Consider the following 20588-nt stretch of genomic DNA (forward strand, 5'->3'; position numbering starts at 1 on the left):
TAAGCACCTTTCTAATTTACTCCTATTATCAATTTTGCTTTGTTCTCATGCTATCTTGATTTGAAAAAGCAGTACTGTAAGCTTTAGAGCCAGACCATTTTCTGTTCAGCACATGGGTAGCACTTGCTGATTTGTGGCTAAATGTAGCAAACCAATCAGCAAGCGCTACCGAGGTGCTGAACTAAAAAATGGGCCGGCTCCTAACCTTTTATTACTGCTTTTTCAAATCAAGATAACATGAGAGCAAAGAAAAATTAATAATAGGAGTAAATGAGAAAGTTGCTCAAAATTGCATGCTCTATCTGAATCATGAAAGAAAAAATGTGGGGTTAGTATCCCTTTAAGCACACCTCTATTTAAGCACACCTCTGCTTAAGCACACCTCTATTTAAGCACACCTCTACTTAAGCACACCTCTATTTAAGCACACCTCTACTTAAGCACACCTCTATTTAAGCACACCTCTATTAAGCACACCTCTACTTAAGCACACCTCTATTTAAGCACACCTCTATTTAAGTACACCTCTATTAAGCACACCTCTACTTAAGCACACCTCTATTTAAGTACACCTCTACTTAAGCACACTTCTACTTAAGCACACCTCTATTTAAGTACACCTCTACTTAAGCACACCTCTACTTAAGCACACCTCTATTTAAGCACACCTCTACTTAAGCACACCTCTATTTAAGCACACCTCTACTTAAGCAAACCTCTATTTAAGCACACGTCTACTTAAGCACACCTCTATTTAAGCACACCTCTACTTAAGCACACTTCTATTTAAGAACACCTCTACTTAAGCACACCTCTATTTAAGCACACCTCTATTTAAGCACACCTCTACTTAAGCACACCTCTATTTAAGCACACCTCTACTTAAGCACACCTCTATTTAAGAGCACCTCTACTTAAGCACACCTCTATTTAAGCACACCTCTACTTAAGCACACCTCTATTTAAGCACACCTCTACTTAAGCACAACTCTATTTAAGCACACCTCTATTTAAGCACACCTCTACTTAAGCACACCTCTATTTAAGCACACCTCTTCTTAAGCAAACCTCTATTTAAGCACACCTCTACTTAAGCACACCTCTATTTAAGCACACCTCTATTGAAGCACACCTCTATTGAAGCACACCTCTACTTAAGCACACCTCTACTTAAGCACACCTCTACTTAAGCACAACTCTATTTAAGCACACCTCTATTTAAGCACACCTCTACTTAAGCACACCTCTATTTAAGCACACCTCTACTTAAGCACACCTCTATTTAAGCACACCTCTACTTAAGCACACCTCTACTTAAGCACACCTCTACTTAACACACCTTTACTTAAACACACCTCTACTTAAGCACACCTCTATTTAAGCACATCTCTACTTAAGCACCCCTCTATTTAAGCACACCTCTATTTAAGCACACCTCTACTTAAGTACACCTCTATTTAAGCACACCTCTATTGAAGCACACCTCTACTTAAGCACACCTTTACTTAAGCACACCTCTACTTAAGCACACCTCTATTTAAGCACACCTCTACTTAAGGCACACCTCTATTTAAGCACACCTCTACTTAAGCACACCTCTATTTAAGCACACCTCTATTCAAGCACACCTCTACTTAGGCACACCTCTACTTAAGCACACCTCTACTTAAGCACACCTCTACTTAGGCACAACTCTATTTAAGCACACCTCTGCCAGACCTCTATTTATGTTTTTTTAACAGTGCCCCTTAAATGAATATAATAAACTTGAATAACCTTTCACTTAAAGGGACAGTATACACCAATTTTATATAACTGCATGTAATAGACACTGTTATAAAGAAAAAATCCAGAATAAAACCTTTTAAAAACTTACTTAGAATTTCCCAGTTTAGCTCTGTTAATAAGGTTTGGCTGGGACACCCAGAGAAAGGGTCTGGAGAAACAATAAGAACAGACATTCCCCCCTTACAGGAGTCTGTAAACGTGTGTATACATCTGACACTATGGGGCTTGGTTAGGAGTCTGAAAACCAGCACAATGTTCTTAAATAGTAAGCAAAACTATACATTTTTACAAAAACACTACCAGATGATGGGGTATATAAATGGACCATCTACAAAACATTTATGCAAAGATAAATCTAGTGTACAATGTCCCATTAATGTCCCTGTAATGAATTGAAAGAGAGAAAGAAAGGGAGAAAGAAAGAAAGAGAGAGAGAAATAGAGGGAGAGAGAGAGAGAAAGAAAGAGAGAGAGAGAGAGAAAGAAAAAGAGAGAGAAAGAAAGAGAAGGAGAGAGAAAGAAAAAGAGAGAGAAAGAAAAAGAGAGAGAAAGAAAGAGAAGGAGAGAGAGAGAAAGAGAGAGAGAGAGAGGGAGCAAGAAAGAGAGAGAAAGAGAGAGGAAGAGAGAGAGAAAGAGAGAGAGAAAGAGAGAGAGAAAGAGAGTGAGTGAGAGAAAGAGAGAGAGTGTGAGAAAGAGAGAGAGAGAAAGAGAGAGAAAAAGGGAGAGAGAAAGAAAGGGATAGAGAAAGAAATAAAGAGAGAAAAAAGAGAGAGAAAGAAAGAAAGAGAGAGAGTGAGAAAGAAAGAGAGAGAGAAATAGGGAGGGAGAGAGAGAAAGAGAGAGAAAGAGAGAGGGGAAAAGGGAGGGAGGGAGAGAGAAAGAGAGAGAGAGAGAGAAAGAAAGAGAGAGAAAAAGAAAGAGAGAAAGAAAGAAAGAAAGAAAGAGAGAAAAGGGAGAGAGAGAAATAAATAAAGAGAGAGCGAGAGAGAAAGAAAGCGACAAAGATAGAGTGAGAGAAAGAGAAAAGAAAGCCATGTTACTGTGTTACACAGTGCCGGAACTACCATTACCGCGATGGTTGCGACTGCGACTGGGCCTTGGAGGTCCGCCACTCTTGAGGAGCCCGCCACCCAGGAAATGTGTGTGATAATGGCCCTGCCCCTGCCACTCCTACAATGTAAAGTACTAAGCAAGCCAGGAAAGTGGGAAAATGTTGCATGCTATATGGGCCCAATCTTTGTTGAGGGGTTCCTGGCCCAATGCCGCTGCCCCTTGAGCCTACACACACTGCCTGCAAACATTTTCCCACTTTCCCGGCTTGCTTAGTGCTTCTTTGCTCCTAGGCTCCTTCCCTGCCTGCCCCGCATGTCAGCCAGTCCTGCCCGGGAAACTGTACATGTACGGGGGGGGGGGGGGGATCTGCATGGGCGGCTGCATCCTGCCTGGTGAACTGCTTTACCCTGGGACTGGGGCCTGGGACTGATGGCACTGGTGCTGCGCTGGAGACTGTCCCGGCTGAAGTCACTGAGTGTGCAGTAAGGTCAGTTTTCGTTATTTAATCTTATATCTAGAGTCTAGACTAGTAAAGTTCACTAAAGCTGAGCCTGTAGCAGGTGCTGGAACCCCTCTACCTCACATGGGCCGCAACCCTGCACTATTGTCCCTTGACGTCTCTCACAAAGACTTTCTAAGGAAGACCCCTCACATTCATTCACAGCCCTGAATACTGCTCCCTCACTCTGCGGTGCAATGACCCACAACAGGCATCTCTCACGCTCCCATCCCTAACCGCTCACTCACAGAGCACGATGTTCCTGGCCTGCAGTACCTACAGCCCGGATACTATTTGTGGAGACACACGGGAGTGACCTGGAAATCCTGAAGTGACCCCTTTGTCTCCATGTGGCTTTGCACGTGTTTGCCGGCACAGGAAGCAGAGGGTCCCAGTCGAGCTCCCCAGTGCCTCTCCGCTCTGGTACCACGCTGAGGGAAGTGCTGTCTGAACAATGTATCGCCGTCACTGGGTTTGTGTGCAAAATTATGATTTAAAATCTAATATAAAAATATCTTCCAGTATGAGGAATTTTAGATTGTATGTGCAATGCTGGTGTTTTGACCAATAGTTACATATAAATCTATTGTATTATTTTATATGTATATGAAATTGATTTAAAAATGTGAAGCATGCAATATTTTTCTCCAGATTTTTTTTTTCCAAACAAACGACTAGATCACGAGTTTGGCGTTAGCCTTAAAAAGCAGCGTTGAGAGGTCCCAACGCTGCTTTTTAATGCCCGCTGGTATTATGAGTCTGACAGGTACAGGTGTACCTCTCACTTTTCTTCCGCGACTCGAGGCTACCGCAAATCCCCTACCGTCAATTGCGTATCCTATCGGCTAGATCACGAGTTTTGTCAGTAGAGCCGTGCGAGACTTTTTGTTTTACCGCTCACTTAAGCCAACGCTGGTATTACGAGTTTTCTGAATGGCTGCGTTAGCCTCAGAAAAGTGAGCGTTGAGCAAAATTTTGCTCCACATCTGACCTCGATACCAGCGTTGCTTAAGTCAGCGGTGAGCTGGCACAACGTGCTCATGCACAATGTCCCCATAGGAAACAATGGGGCTGAGCCGGCTTAAAAAAACTTCAAAAAAATGTGTTACAGGAGCACCAGGTTTGTGGATAAAATACAATAGGGTATCATAACCCCTGGGTAAGAACACACAAAAAAATATATAGTTAGATGAAAAAAGCCTTTTTTCATCTGTTTAACTATATATTTTTTGTGTGTTCTTACTCAGGGGTTATGATACCCTATTGTATTTTATCCACAAACCTGGTGCTCCTGTAACACATTTTTTTGAAGTTTGTTTGTTAAAGGGCAATCAGTGAGCACAGGTTCTGGATACTAACTGTGGAGGGAGGGCCTTAAACTTTCTGCATTTAACTGATTTTATCCAAGGGAATTTTGTGGAACCCCAGGCGCCACCAAGAAGAATTGCCAGGTAAGGACGGAGTACACCTGGACAACGGATAGGAAGAGCTGAAACATTGGGTTTGAATGTTCCTTTAGCACTGGATACAGCATCTGAACCTGAAAAGGTATTTTACCAAGAAACTGGAAAGTGGTGAGTCATTTTACAAGTTTTGACCTACAGATTTTTGTTGGTGCTACCCTTGTGAATTAAATTGTGGGGGCTGTTGGGGGAACACCCTCACTTTTCTATATTAACAACAGTCTATTTAATGCAGTAGTTTTTCAAAAGACTTTTTCTATTTATATATGGACAATAGTGCACACACCTGAATTGTTTCAGTTCCCCTGTTTGTCGGCTGAAAAAAAACCTAACACCTGCAAAAAAGCAGCAATCAGCTCCTAACACAGCCCCATTGTTTCCTATGGGAAAATAAAAGTTATGCCTACACCTAACACCCTAACATGAACCCCGAGTCTAAACACCCCTAATCTTACACTTATTAACCCCTAATCTACCGCCCCTGACATCATCGCCACCTGCATTATACTATTAACCCCTAATCTGCCATTCCGCACACCACCGCCACCTATATTATAGTTATAAACCCCTAATCTTCTGCCACCAACATCGCAGACACCTACATTAAAGTTATTAACCCCTAATCTGCCCTCCCCAACGTCGCCGCAACTATATTAAATTAATTTACCCCTAAACCTAAGTCTAACCCTAACCCCCCCTAATTTAAATATAATTTAAATAAATCTAAATAAAATAACTACAATTAAATAAATTATTCCTATTTAAAACTAAATACTTACCTATAAAATAAACCATAAGATAGCTACAATATAACTAATAGTTACATTGTAGCTAGCTTATGATTTATTTTTATTTTACAAGCAACTTTGTATTTATTTTAACTAGGTACAATAGTTATTAAATTGTTATTAACTATTTAATAGCTACCTAGTTAAAATAAGTACAAAATTACCTGTAAAATAAATCCTACAATTACACCTAACACTACACTATCATTAAATAAATTACCTAAACTACCTACAATTAATTACAATTAAATTCAATAAACTAAATTACGAAAACCCCCCACTAAATTACAGAAAATAAAAAAGAATTACAAGAATTTTAAACTAATTACACCTAATCTAATCCCCTAATAAAATAAAAAGCCCCCCAAAATAATAAAAATTCCCTACCCTATACTAAATTAGGGGCATTGCCTCAAAGTAATCAGCTCTTTTACCTGTGAAAGAAAAATACATTACCCCCCCAACATTAAAATCCACCACCCACACACCCCTTCTCTAAAACCCACCCAATCCCCCCTTAAAAAAACCTAACACTAACCCCCTGAAGATCACCGTACCTTGAGCCGTCTTCACCCAGCCCGGCACAAGTGGTCCTCCATACGGCAGAAGTCTTTATCCGATCGGGGCAGTCAGCCAATAGGATTGAGCTCGCATTCTATTGGCTGATTGGAAAAGCCAATAGAATGCGAGCTCAATCCTATTGGCGGATCCAATCAGCCAATAGGATTTTTCCTACCTTAATTCCGATTGGCTGATAGAATCCTATCAGCCAATTCGGAATTCAAGGGTCGCCATCTTGGATGACGTCATTTAAAGGAACCTTCATTCTTCGTTAGGACGTCGTTTGAAGAGGATGGATTGAAGATGGACCCGCTCCGCTCCGGAAGGATGAAGATAGAAGATTCCGCTTGGATGAAGCCTTCTGCCGTCTGGAGGACCTCTTCTGCCCTGATTGGATGAAGACTTCTGCCGTATGGAGGACCACTTGTGCCTGGCTGGGTGAAGACGGCTCAAGGTAGGGTGATCTTCAGGGGGTTAGTGTTAGGTTTTTTTAAGGGGGGATTGGGTGGATTTTAGAGTAGGGGTGTGTGGGTGGTGGGTTTTAATGTTGGAGGGGGTATTGTATTTTTCTTTTACAGGTAAAAGATCCGATTACTTTGGGGCAATGCCCCACAAAAGGCCCTTTTAAGGGCTATTTGTAATTTAGTATAGGGTAGGGAATTTTTATTATTTTGGGGGGCTTTTTATTTTATTAGGTGGATTAGATTAGGTGTTTTTTTGTAATTTAGTTTATTGAATTTAATTGTAATTAATTGTAGGTAGTTTAGGTAATTAGTTTAATGATAGTGTAGTGTTAGGTGTAATTGTAACTTAGGTTAGGATTTATTTTACAGGTAATTTTGTACTTATTTTAGCTAGGCAGTTATTAAATAGTTAATAACTATTTAATAACTATTGTACCTAGTTAAAATAAATACAAAGTTGCCTGTAAAATAAATATAAATCCTAAGATAGCTACAAATGTAACTATTAGCTAGCTTAGGCCTAGATTTGGAGTTCGGCGGTAAAAGGCCTGTTAACGCTCCGCGGGTTTTTTTCTGGCCGCACCATAAATTTAACTCTGGTATCGAGAGTTCAAACAAATGCTGCGTTAGGCTCCAAAAAAGGAGCGTAGAGCATATTTACCGCAAATGCAACTCTCGATACCAGAGTTGCTTACGGACGCGGCCGGCATCAAAAACGTGCTCGTGCACGATTCTCCCATAGGAAACAATGGGGCAGTTTGAGCTGAAAAAAAACCTAACACCTGCAAAAAAGCAGCGTTCAGCTCTTAACGCAGCCCCATTGTTTCCTATGGGGAAACACTTCCTACGTCTGCACCTAACACTCTAACATGTACCCCGAGTCTAAACACCCCTAACCTTACACTTATTAACCCCTAATCTGCCGCCCCCGCTATCGCTGACCCCTGCATTACACTTTTAACCCCTAATCTGCCGCTCCGTAAACCGCCGCCACCTACGTTATCCCTATGTACCCCTAATCTGCTGCCCTAACATCGCCGACCCCTATATTATATTTATTAACCCCTAATCTGCCCCCCACAACGTCGCCGACACCTGCCTACACTTATTAACCCCTAATCTGCCGAGCGGACCTGAGCGCTACTATAATAAAGTTATTAACCCCTAATCCGCCTCACTAACCCTATCATAAATAGTATTAACCCCTAATCTGCCCTCCCTAACATCGCCGACACCTACCTTCAATTATTAACCCCTAATCTGCCGACCGGAGCTCACCGCTATTCTAATAAATGTATTAACCCCTAAAGCTAAGTCTAACCCTAACACTAACACCCCCCTAAGTTAAATATAATTTTTATCTAACGAAATAAATTAACTCTTATTAAATAAATGATTCCTATTTAAAGCTAAATACTTACCTGTAAAATAAATCCTAATATAGCTACAATATAAATTATAATTATATTATAGCTATTTTAGGATTAATATTTATTTTACAGGTAACGTTGTATTTATTTTAACCAGGTACAATAGCTATTAAATAGTTAAGAACTATTTAATAGTTACCTAGTTAAAATAATAACAAATTTACCTGTAAAATAAATCCTAACCTAAGATATAATTAAACCTAACACTACCCTATCAATAAAATAATTAAATAAACTACCTACAATTACCTACAATTAACCTAACACTACACTATCAATAAATTAATTAAACACAATTGCTACAAATAAATAAAATTAAAAAAACTATCTAAAGTACAAAAAATAAAAAAGAACTAAGTTACAGAAAATAATAAAATATTTACAAACATAAGAAAAATATTACAACAATTTTAAACTAATTACACCTACTCTAAGCCCCCTAATAAAATAACAAAGCCCCCCAAAATAAAAAATTCCCTACCCTATTCTAAAATACAAATATTACAAGCTCTTTTACCTTACCAGCCCTGAACAGGGCCCTTTGCGGGGCATGCCCCAAGAATTTCAGCTCTTTTGCCTGTAAAAAAAAACATACAATACCCCCTCCCAACATTACAACCCACCACCCACATACCCCTAATCTAACCCAAACCCCCCTTAAATAAACCTAACACTACCCCCCTGATGATCTTCCTACCTTGTCTTCACCATGCCAGGTTCACCGATCCGTCCTGGCTCCAAGATCTTCATCCAACCCACGCGGGGGCTAGACATCCACTGAAGAAGTCCAGAAGAGGGTCCAAAGTCTTCCTCCTATCCGGCAAGAAGAGGACATCCGGACCGGCAAACATCTTCTCCAAGCGGCATCTTCTATCTTCTTCCATCCGATGACGACCGGCTCCATCTTGAAGACCTCCAGCGCGGATCCATCCTCTTCTTCCGACGACTAGACGACGAATGACGGTTCCTTTAAGGGACGTCATCCAAGATGGCGTCCCTCGAATTCCGATTGGCTGATAGGATTCTATCAGCCAATCGGAATTAAGGTAGGAATTTTCTGATTGGCTGATGGAATCAGCCAATCAGAATATAGTTCAATCCGATTGGCTGATCCAATCAGCCAATCAGATTGAGCTCGCATTCTATTGGCTGTTCCGATCAGCCAATAGAATGCGAGCTCAATCTGATTGGCTGATTGGATCAGCCAATCGGATTGAACTATATTCTGATTGGCTGATTCCATCAGCCAATCAGAAAATTCCTACCTTAATTCCGATTGGCTGATAGAATCCTATCAGCCAATCGGAATTCGAGGGACGCCATCTTGGATGACGTCCCTTAAAGGAACCGTCATTCGTCGTCTAGTCGTCGGAAGAAGAGGATGGATCCGCGCTGGAGGTCTTCAAGATGGAGCCGGTCGTCATCGGATGGAAGAAGATAGAAGATGCCGCTTGGAGAAGATGTTTGCCGGTCCGGATGTCCTCTTCTTGCCGGATAGGAGGAAGACTTTGGACCCTCTTCTGGACTTCTTCAGTGGATGTCTAGCCCCCGCTTGGGTTGGATGAAGATCTTGGAGCCAGGACGGATCGGTGAACCTGGCATGGTGAAGACAAGGTAGGAAGATCATCAGGGGGGTAGTGTTAGGTTTATTTAAGGGGGGTTTGGGTTAGATTAGGGGTATGTGGGTGGTGGGTTGTAATGTTGGGGGGGGGGGTATTGTATGTTTTTTTTTACAGGCAAAAGAGCTGAAATTCTTGGGGCATGCCCCGCAAAGGGCCCTGTTCAGGGCTGGTAAGGTAAAAGTTCTTAACTATTTAATAGCTATTGTACCTGGTTAAAATAATTACAAAGTTGCCTGTAAAATAAATATTAATCCTAAAATAGCTACAATGTAATTATAATTTATATTGTAGCTATATTAGGGTTTATTTTACAGGTAAGTATTTAGCTTTAAATAGGAATTATTTATTTAATAAGAGTTAATTTATTTCGTTAGATAAAAATTATATTTAACTTAGGGGGGTGTTAGTGTTAGGGTTAGACTTAGCTTTAGGGGTTAATACATTTATTAGAATAGCGGTGAGCTCCGGTCGGCAGATTAGGGGTTAATAATTGAAGGTAGGTGTCGGCGATGTTAGGGAGGGCAGATTAGGGGTTAATACTATTTATGATAGGGTTAGTGAGGCGGATTAGGGGTTAATAACTTTATTATAGTAGCGCTCAGGTCCGCTCGGCAGATTAGGGGTTAATAAGTGTAGGTAGGTGTCGGCGACGTTGAGGGGGGCAGATTAGGGGTTAATAAATATAACATAGGGGTCGGCGATGTTAGGGGTAGCAGATTAGGGGTACATAGGGATAACGTAGGTGGCGGCGATTTGCGGTCGGAAGATTAGGGGTTAATTATTTTAAGTAGCTTGCGGCGACGTTGTGGGGGGCAAGTTAGGGGTTAATAGATATAATACAGGGGTCGGCGGTGTTAGGGGCAGCAGATTAGGGGTACATAAGTATAACGTAGGTGGCGGTCGGCAGATTAGGGGTTAAAAATTTTAATCGAGTGGCGGCGATGTGGGGGGACCTCGGTTTAGGGGTACATAGGTAGTTTATGGGTGTTAGTGTACTTTAGGGTACAGTAGTTAAGAGCTTTATAAACCGGCGTTAGCCAGAAAGCTCTTAACTCCTGCTATTTTCAGGCGGCTGGAATCTTGTCGTTAGAGCTCTAACGCTCACTGCAGAAACGACTCTAAATACCGGCGTTAGGAAGATCCCATTGAAAAGATAGGCTACGCAAATGACGTAGGGGGATCTGCGGTATGGAAAAGTCGCGGCTGTAAAGTGAGCGTTAGACCCTTTAATCACTGACTCCAAATACCAGCGGGCGGCCAAAACCAGCGTTAGGAGCCTCTAACGCTGGTTTTGACGGCTACCGCCGAACTCTAAATCTAGGCCTTAGGGTTTATTTTATCGGTAGGTATTTAGTTTTAAATAGGATGAATTTATTTAATTATCTTAAATTAATTTACTTTAATTTAAATTATATTTAAGTTAGGGGGGATTAGGGTTAGGGTTAGACTTAGGTTTAGGGGTTAATAATTTTATTATAGTAGCGGCAACATTGGGGTCGGAAGATTAGGGGTTAATAAATGTAGGTAGGTGTCGGCGACGTTGGGGGGGCAGATTAGGGGTTAATAAAATTTAACTAGTGTTTGCGAGGCGGGAGTGCGGCGGTTTAGGGCTTAATACATTTATTAAAGTGGCGGCGATGTCCGGTCGGCAGATTAGCGGTTAATAATTCTAGGTAGGTGTCGGCGACATTGGGGGCAGCAGATTAGGGGTTAATAAATATAATGTAGGTGTCGGCAATGTTAGGGGCAGCAGATTAGGGTTTCATAGGTATAATGTAGGTGGCGGCGATGTCCGGTCGGCAGATTAGGGGTTAAAATCTTTTATTTTAGTGTTTGCGATGTGGGGGGGGGGGGGGGGGCTCGGTTTAGGGGTTAATAGGTAGTTTATGGGTGTTAGTGTACTTTTTAGCACTTTAGTTAAGAGCTTTATGTTCCGGCGTTAGCCCATAAAACTCTTAACTACTGACTTTTAAATGCGGTAGGAATTTTGACAGGAGAGGGTCTACCGCTCACTTCGTCCAAGCTGAACTGGTGTACATACTTAGCCCTGGGGACAGGCAAATACTTATAGCTGAACTGGTATACATACTTAGCCCTGGGGACAGGCAAATACTTATAGCTGAACTGGTATACATACTTAGCCCTGGGGACAGGCAAATACTTATAGCTGAACTGGTATACATACTTACCCCTGGGGACAGGCAAATACTTATAGCTGAACTGGTATACATACTTACCCCTGGGGACAGGTAAATACCCTATAGCTGAACCGGTAATATACTTAGCCCTGGGGACAGGGAAATGCTTATAGCTGAACTGGTATAAATACTTAGCCCTGGGGACAGGCAAATACTTATAGCTGAACTGGTATACATACTTAGCCCTGGGGACAGGCAAATGCTTATAGCTGAAGTGGTATACATACTTAGCCCTGGGGACAGGCAAATACTTATAGCTGAACTGGTATGCATACTTAGCCCTGGGGACAGGCAAATACTTATAGATTAACTGGTATACATACTTAGCCCTGGGGACAGGCAAATACTTATAGCTGAACCAGTATACATACTTAGCCCTGGGGACAGACAAATACTTATAGCTGAACTGGTGTACATACTTAGCCCTGGGGACAGGGCCAGGCAAATACTTTTAATAGCTGAACTGGTAACATACTTAGCCCTGGGGACAGGCAAATACTTATAGCTGAACTGGTAACATACTTAGCCCTGGGGATAGGCAAATACTTATATCTGAACTGGTAACATACTTATCCCTGGGGACAGGCAAATACTTATAGCTGAAATGGTAACACACTTAGCCCTGGGGACAGGCAAATACTTATAGCTGAAATGGTAACACACTTAGCCCTGGGGACAGGCAAATGCTTATAGCTGAACTGGTGTACATACTTATCCCTGGGGACAGGCAAATACTTATATCTGAACTGGTATACATACTTAGCCCTGGGGACAGGCAAATACTTATAGCTGAACTGGTGTACATACTTAGCCCTGGGGACAGGCAAATACTTATAGCTGAACTGGTAACATACTTAGCCCTGGGGACAGGCAAATACTTATAGCTGAACTGGTAACATACTTAACCCTGGGGACAGGCAAATACTTATAGCTGAACTGGTAACATACTTAGCCCTGGGGACAGGCAAATACTTATAGCTTAACTGGTATACATACTTAGCCCTGGGGACAGGCAAATACTTATAGCTGAACTGGTAACATACTTAACCCTGGGGACAGGCAAATACTTATAGCTGAACTGGTAACATACTTAGCCCTGGGGACAGGCAAATACTTATAGCTGAACTGGTAACATACTTAACCCTGGGGACAGGTAAATACTTATATCTGAACTGGTATACATACTTATCCCTAGGGACAGGCAAATACTTATAGCTGAACTGGTAACATACTTAGCCCTGGGGACAGGCAAATACTTATAGCTGAACTGGTAACATACTTAACCCTGGGGACAGGCAAATACTTATAGCTGAACTGGTAACATACTTAACCCTGGGGATAGGCAAATACTTATATCTGAACTGGTAACATAATTAACCCTGGGGATAGGCAAATACTTATAGCTGAACTGGTAACATACTTAACCCTGGGGATAGGCAAATACTTATAGCTGAACTGGTAACATACTTAACCCTGGGGATAGGCAAATACTTATATCTGAACTGGTAACATACTTAACCCTGGGGATAGGCAAATACTTATAGCTGAACTGGTAACATACTTAACCCTGGGGATAGGCAAATACTTATAGCTGAACTGGTAACATACTTAACCCTGGGGACAGGTAAATACTTATATCTGAACTGGTATACATACTTAGCCCTGGGGACAGGCAAATACTTAGGGCTCCATTTATCAATCATTTGGGGAATTCTCCTTTCTGTTCTCCTATCAGTTCTCCACAGCTCTCCTTAGGAGAAGAGCACATGTACGCCCATATTTATCATAAAAAAGTTGTTTTTTCTCCATGGGAGAGCTGAGGAGAGCTGGGGAGAACTAATGATAAATTTCTCCAGTCGGATTAATATGTTCTCCTTATTTATCACTAAAAATAAGCAACTATTCTCCATGTCAGTCATATATAAACCAATAGAAATGTTTATACAGCCTTCCTAGTAGCTTTGTTAACGCCTCTTTTCAGCAAACTTTTATATAAGAAAATAGATTGTTGTTTTAGTGCTTCAATTTAAGCGCTTTTTTATATCTTATTTTTTTGCCCCAATATATATCATTTTTGTGCTCTGTTATATATTATTTTGGTGCTCCATTATATATATAGTTTTTTTTCCATCATAAATTATTATTGCACTCCAATAACCATTATTATTGTGCTTTGTTATAGATAATTTTTGCACCTTGTAGAGCCCTTTTTTTGTGTGTAACTGCTTCTACAACTGGTAGAGAATAGATTTCTAATGCTGTTCTCCACTGTAGTTATGGAGAACTTTAAGGTAGGAACTTGCAGGAGAAATTTCAGTCCTCCACAGGAGAATATAAATGATAAATTTGTAACTAGGAGAATTATGAGGAGAACTATATGAAATACGACTAAAAATATCTAATTTAACCCTTTTTTTGGAGAACATGTTCTCCAAGGAGAGTTAGAACAGAGTAGGAGAATTTTACAGTCGAATTTGCCCAATTTTAGGAGTATTTTTGAATGATAAATAGGAGAATTATTTCTCCTGAGAACTTTTAGGAGAAAATATAGGAGAATTGGAATGATAAATAGAGCCCTTATAGCTTAACTGGTAACATACTTATCCCTAGGGACAGGCAAATACTTATAGCTGAACTGGTAACATACTTATCCCTAGGGACAGGCAAATACTTATAGCTGAACTGGTAACATACTTAACCCTGGGGAGAGGCAAATACTTATAGCTGAACTGGTAACATACTTAACCCTGGGGACAGGCAAATACTTATAGCTGAACTGGTAACATACTTAGCCCTGGGGACAGGCAAATACTTATAGCTGAACTGGTATACATACTTAGCCCTGGGGACAGGTAAATACTTATATCTGAACTGGTAACATACTTATCCCTAGGGACAGGCAAATACTTATAGCTGAACTGGTAACATACTTAGCCCTGGGGACAGGCAAATACTTATAGCTGAACTGGTAACATAATTAGCCCTGGGGACAGGCAAATACTTATAGCTGAACTGGTAACATACTTAACCCTGGGGACAGGCAAATACTTATAGCTGAACTGGTAACATACTTAGCCCTGGGGACAGGCAAATACTTATAGCTGAACTGGTAACATACTTAGCCCTGGGGACAGGCAAATACTTATAGCTGAACTGGTAACATACTTAGCCCTGGGGACAGGCAAATACTTATAGCTGAACTGGTAACATACTTACCCCTGGGGACAGGCAAATACTTATAGCTGAACTGGTAACATACTTAACCCTGGGGACAGGCAAATACTTATAGCTGAACTGGTAACATACTTAACCCTGGGGATAGGCAAATACTTATATCTGAACTGGTAACATAATTAACCCTGGGGATAGGCAAATACTTATAGCTGAACTGGTAACATACTTAACCCTGGGGATAGGCAAATACTTATAGCTGAACTGGTAACATACTTAACCCTGGGGATAGGCAAATACTTATATCTGAACTGGTAACATACTTAACCCTGGGGATAGGCAAATACTTATAGCTGAACTGGTAACATACTTAACCCTGGGGATAGGCAAATACTTATAGCTGAACTGGTAACATACTTAACCCTGGGGACAGGCAAATACTTATAGCTGAACTGGTAACATACTTAACCCTGGGGACAGGTAAATACTTATATCTGAACTGGTATACATACTTAGCCCTGGGGACAGGCAAATACTTATAGCTTAACTGGTAACATACTTATCCCTAGGGACAGGCAAATACTTATAGCTGAACTGGTAACATACTTATCCCTAGGGACAGGCAAATACTTATAGCTGAACTGGTAACATACTTAACCCTGGGGACAGGCAAATACTTATAGCTGAACTGGTGTACATACTTAGCCCTGGGGACAGGCAAATACTTATAGCTGAACTGGTATACATACTTAGCCCTGGGGACAGGCAAATACTTATAGCTGAACTGGTAACATACTTAGCCCTGGGGACAGGTAAATACTTATATCTGAACTGGTAACATACTTATCCCTAGGGACAGGCAAATACTTATAGCTGAACTGGTAACATACTTAGCCCTGGGGACAGGCAAATACTTATAGCTGAACTGGTAACATACTTAGCCCTGGGGACAGGCAAATACTTATAGCTGAACTGGTAACATACTTAACCCTGGGGACAGGCAAATACTTATAGCTGAACTGGTAACATACTTAGCCCTGGGGACAGGCAAATACTTATAGCTGAACTGGTAACATACTTAGCCCTGGGGACAGGCAAATACTTATAGCTGAACTGGTAACATACTTAGCCCTGGGGACAGGCAAATACTTATAGCTGAACTGGTAACATACTTACCCCTGGGGACAGGCAAATACTTATATCTGAACTGGTAACATACTTAGCCCTGGGGACAGGCAAATACTTATAGCTGAACTGGTAACATACTTAGCCCTGGGGACAGGCAAATACTTATAGCTGAACTGGTAACATACTTAGCCCTGGGGACAGGCAAATACTTATATCTGAACTGGTAACATACTTAACCCTGGGGACAGGCAAATACTTATAGCTGAACTGGTATACATACTTAGCCCTGGGGACAGGCAAATACTTATAGCTGAACTGGTATACATACTTACCCCTGGGGACAGGCAAATACTTATAGCTGAACTGGTATACATACTTACCCCTGGGGACAGGCAAATACTTATAGCTGAACTGGTAACATACTTAACCCTGGGGACAGGCAAATACTTATAGATGAACTGGTAACATACTTAGCCCTGGGGACAGGCAAATACTTATAGCTGAACTGGTAACATACTTAGCCCTGGGGACAGGCAAATACTTATAGCTGAACTGGTAACATACTTAGCCCTGGGGACAGGCAAATACTTATAGCTGAACTGGTAACATACTTAGCCCTGGGGACAGGCAAATACTTATAGCTGAACTGGTAACATACTTAGCCCTGGGGACAGGCAAATACTCATCCATTTATTATAATCTTTAGTCTACCGTATACTGCATGCACTCATCTTCTACAGTCTGGTTCTTCGCCCGGCTCCCACATCCTTCCTCTCCTTTCCGTAGAAGCCAGCGAAGAGTAGAGAAGCAATGCAAGCTGGAGGCTTCTACAATGTGACGAGGGTGGTGTGGATGTGAGAGAAGCAGAGCAGCTATGCAAACTGCAGAAGCTTTTTAATGTCAGTCCCTGGCTGCCATTGTGTGTACTACACTCAGAGCAACTTTAGGGCCCCTCCCGAGTAGCGGACCTTTGCAACTCCTGACGGTCCGCCATGTCTTCTGCATCTAAGAATACCCGCGCACGTGAAACACAGTGTGGAAATTAAATATTTAAAAAAAATAAAACGTTTTAAATACGTTTACATTTTTTATTGGCAGAGGAAAATGGCCTAATTTTACAGTCGTCCCGGACCACCGGGCGACTGTTTTTTTCAACACCTGTATATGTATATAAGCATATACTGTATATAGATATTTATAGTAAACACATAGGGGCAGATTTAACAAATGGCAGACGGACATCATTCTTATGACCGCTGCTTCTTAACTTCTGTTTCCAGCAAGTCGGAAACTTCTGGGGTAGATTGCAGCATCCGCAATGTAACTACCCCATAGTCCCCATAGACCACAATGTAACTACCCCATAGTCCCCATAGACCGCAATGTAACTACCCCATAGTCCCCATAGACCGCAATGTAACTACCCCATAGTCCCCATAGACCGCAATGTAACTACCCCATAGTCCCCATAGACCGCAATGTAAAGGCATTTTTCAGTGCCGTTTCTTTCTAACATCCCACACACGCTTACTTTAACCCCTCATAACGGCTTCTTGCAGTTATTTAAAATAATAATAATAATAAAGATGCTGATAGTTTTTTTTAAATAAAGGAACTGTCCACTGTGATTTGGCGGCAACTGGAGGACACTTTTTAATTAACCAGAGGTCTGACCTCTGGTTAATTTTCCAAGCACAAAGTGCTACAGCGAGCTCTCGTTAGCATTAACCAGCCACTTGTAATGACTGGTTATTTAACGTAGGCTTGTCCATTTACAGGTGCGCATTAAAATAGGGCTCCACTTGTAATCTAGCCCATAGTATTGCCTGTGTAAAAACCACTGCATCCTTCAATATTATTCAAAATGTCTCCTATACCGACTGTATTCAGATTTCTCTCTAAATGCTATTATTCCTGGCAAGTCACAATCATTGCCTTTCCTGTTAGAATTTTCCTTAAAGGGACAGTACACTGTAAAATTGTTTTATATGAATGTATTTTCAATGACTTATTATACCAGCTGCAGAGTATAACATTCATGAGGAATTGCATTTTTCGATTTATTTGTGTATCTGAAGTAGCTGGTTTTGTGCTTTTAAACCACAGCTTATTACAATGGGCTGAGCTTCAGGTAATATCAGATCTCATTATGTTATCACTTTTATGTACACACATTTGCTTCCTTATCTTATATTTGTCTAGAAAACCAAAGCTCAATACTTAGAGAGAACAATGGAAAATTAAAATTTTATTACTTAGCTATCATGCCCCACAATGAGAGTGTAATCTCTTCTGCTGGCTGTGTTTACTTAGCCTATTCAATAGAATATACTCCAGTATAGAAACTTACAGTATAGGTTGGGATACCACAGGCTAAATCAGCTATTTTAAATGCCAAAATAGGGGTAAAGGAGCTACTTGTAAACAATTTAAAACACTCCAGCAGGTAAAATAAATCATTGGGAACAATTTATAGGGGAGACACATTTTGGGTGATCTGTCCCTTTAAACTCACTCACCTAGGCGGTTACCCTTAAAATCTAACATCAGACTCTCCCAGATCTGCAAACCAGCTTACAAGCTTTATATCTAACATCAGACTCTCCCAGATCTACAAACCAGCTTACAAGCTTTATATCTAACATCAGACTCTCCCAGATCTACAAACCAGCTTACAAGCTTTAAATATAACATCTGACTCTCCCAGATCTGCAAACCAGCTTACAAGCTTTATATCTAACATCAGACTCTCCCAGATCTGCAAACCAGCTTACAAGCTTTATATCTAACATCAGACTCTCCCAGATCTGCAAACCAGCTTACAAGCTTTATATCTAACATCAGACTCTCCCAGATCTGCAAACCAGCTTACAAGCTTTATATCTAACATCAGACTCTCCCAGATCTACAAACCAGCTTACAAGCTTTATATCTAACATCAGACTCTCCCAGATCTACAAACCAGCTTACAAGCTTTATATCTAACATCAGACTCTCCCAGATCTACAAACCTGCTTACAAGCTTTATATCTAACATCTGACTCTCCCAGATCTACAAACCAGCTTACAAGCTTTATATCTAACATCAGACGCTCCCAGATCTACAAACCAGCTTACAAGCTTTATATCTAACATCTGACTCTCCCAGATCTACAAACCAGCTTACAAGCTTTATATCTAACATCTGACTCTCCCAGATCTACAAACCAGCTTACAAACTTTATATCTAACATCAGACTCTCCCAGATCTACAAACCAGCTTACAAGCTATATATCTAACATCAGACTCTCCCAGATCTGCAAACCAGCTTACAAACTTTATATATAACATCAGACTCTCCCAGATCTACAAACCAGCTTACAAGCTATATATCTAACATCTGACTCTCCCAGATCTACAAACCAGCTTACAAGCTTTATATCTAACATCTGACTCTCCCAGATCTACAAACCAGCTTACAAGCTTTATATCTAACATCTGACTCTCCCAGATCTACAAACCAGCTTACAAGCTTTATATCTAACATCTGAATCTCCCAGATCTACAAACCAGCTTACAAACTTTAAATATAACATCTGACTCTCCCAGATCTGCAAACCAGCTTACAAACTTTATATCTAACATCAGACTCTCCCAGATCTACAAACCAGCTTACAAGCTTTATATCTAACATCTGACTCTCCCAGATCTACAAACCAGCTTACAAACTTTATATCTAACATCAGACTCTCCCAGATCTACAAACCAGCTTACAAGCTTTATATCTAACATCAGACTCTCCCAGATCTACAAACCAGCTTACAAGCTTTATATCTAACATCAAACTCTCCCAGATCTGCAAACCTGCTTACAAGCTTTATATCTAACATCAGACTCTCCCAGATCTACAAACCAGCTTACAAGCTTTATATCTAACATCAGACTCTCCCAGATCTACAAACCAGCTTACAAACTTTATATCTAACATCAGACTCTCCCAGATCTGCAAACCAGCTTACAAGCTTTATATCTAACATCAGACTCTCCCAGATCTACAAACCAGCTTACAAGCTTTATATCTAACATCAGACTCTCCCAGATCTACAAACCAGCTTACAAGCTTTATATCTAACATCAGACTCTCCCAGATCTGCAACCACTAGCACTCTGTTTTTCCCACCACCACCCACCCTTGTGTTTACCTTAATATATGATCACCTTCTAACAATAATTATGCACAGCTGTTAACTAATAAGCCAGGATAGAGAAACCACCTCAGACTCACGGCCTTTGTATCACATTCTTTTACACTTTTCCAAACCGCATTTGCTCAGTCACCACAAACTGTTGTCATATTGTTTCCCTACGTCATCACTCTCAGTTTACACTGCGTTATATCGGACTTACTTCCCTTCTCCCTTACGTTCTGTGTCCATTCCCTCTC

At 40.9% G+C, this 20588-nt stretch overlaps 1 protein-coding gene across 1 annotated transcript in view; it reads right to left on the reverse strand.

Moving 5' to 3' along the window:
• LOC128661751 (NXPE family member 3-like) overlaps window positions 1-20588 on the reverse strand; it is a 161079-nt gene that overhangs the window by 57577 nt on the left and 82914 nt on the right. The gene's annotated exons all lie outside the window — the stretch shown is intronic.

This window comes from Bombina bombina, chromosome 5, assembly GCF_027579735.1.
Source record: "Bombina bombina isolate aBomBom1 chromosome 5, aBomBom1.pri, whole genome shotgun sequence".
Taxonomy (NCBI): domain Eukaryota; kingdom Metazoa; phylum Chordata; class Amphibia; order Anura; family Bombinatoridae; genus Bombina; species Bombina bombina.